The sequence below is a fragment of the Prionailurus bengalensis genome, chromosome A2 (genome assembly GCF_016509475.1).
Source record: "Prionailurus bengalensis isolate Pbe53 chromosome A2, Fcat_Pben_1.1_paternal_pri, whole genome shotgun sequence".
Taxonomy (NCBI): domain Eukaryota; kingdom Metazoa; phylum Chordata; class Mammalia; order Carnivora; family Felidae; genus Prionailurus; species Prionailurus bengalensis.
Genome location: NC_057348.1, coordinates 116,289,074 through 116,290,479, shown reverse-complemented (window position 1 = coordinate 116,290,479; position 1,406 = coordinate 116,289,074).

The following is a 1,406-nucleotide window of genomic DNA, read 5'->3' as shown; positions in this document are numbered from 1 at the left end:
AAAAAAAAACAAAAAACAAAACTAAGCTACTATCATTTCGAGCCATTATCATTTGGGGGGTTGTTTGTTCAGCTTATCCTACTTGACTTTACTTGATCCTTTCTCCCCTCCACCATGTTAGATGTTCTCGCCAAGCCCTCCATGGTACCTGATTGTTGAACTTCTCATCTTTTATCCTTATTGCTTATCTGTCTGCCTTCCCAGATATATTCCCAAGCTCTAATAGGGCATGAACTACATTTCCCTCTTACCATTATATCCCCAGTATTTAATATAGGGCTTGGCACATAGTACCTCCTTAACAAATATTTGTTACAGTAACAAAATGTTGGATGCATGGACTTTGCCTTTCTCTGTCCTGGGTGTAGCTGACTTAGATGCTGGACAATCTTTAAGAACAATGATAATGGGGTGAGAAAAGCTTGTACAGCTCTGAATTGCGCCATTCTTGAATGTTTCTATAAACCTGACACTTGGTGGATGACTCCTGGTCTTCACTGCAAATCTCTAATGTTGATAAGGATATATGAAAAATAGACAACAATATAGGAGTGTTTACTAACTTTGTTTATTTAATGCCATTCTCTTTCTTTTTAAAAAATATTTTTTGGGGGGTGCCTGGGTGGCTCAGTCGGTTAAGCGTCCAACTTCAGCTCAAGTCATGATCTCACAGTTCATGGGTTCGAGCCTCATATTGGGCTCTGTGCTGACAGCTCAGAGCCTGCAGCTCAGAGCCTGGAGCCTGTTTTGGATTCTGTGACCCCCTCTCTCTCTCTCTCTGCCCCTCCCCTGCTCATGCTCTGTCTCTCTCAAAAAATAAACTTAGAAAAAATTTTTTAAATGAAAAAAAATTTTTTTACATTTATTTATTTTTGAGAGACAGAGAGAAAGCACGAGTGGGAGAGGGACAGAGAGAGAATGAGACACAGAATCCGAAGCAGTCTCCAGGCTCTGAGCTGTCAGCACAGAGCCTGACGCAGGGCTTCAACTCACAAACCACGAGATCATGACCTGTGCTGAAGTTGGACACCCAAACAACTGAGCCACCCTGGAGCCCCAATGCCATTCTCTTCCATAAATACAAGTGTGATATATTGAAGGTGTCTGGAAATTCTTCACTGTTTCTCCCACTGAAAGGTAAGGTATAATTGCCCTCTCTATGAATCTGGTCTTGCTTCAACAGTAGAATGTTGTGGAAGTTGCATTCCAGGTCTTCAGAGGCTAAGTCACAAAACATAGTTTCTGTCTTGTTTCTTGCAACACTCACTTTTGGAGCCCCAAGCCTCCATATAAGAAGTCTAATTTCCCGGAGACCACCATGATAAAGAGGCCACATGTAGGGAGATATGCTTGATAATCCCAGCTGAGTGCTGCCTTCCAGCCATCTTTGCCAAGGCATTAGACAT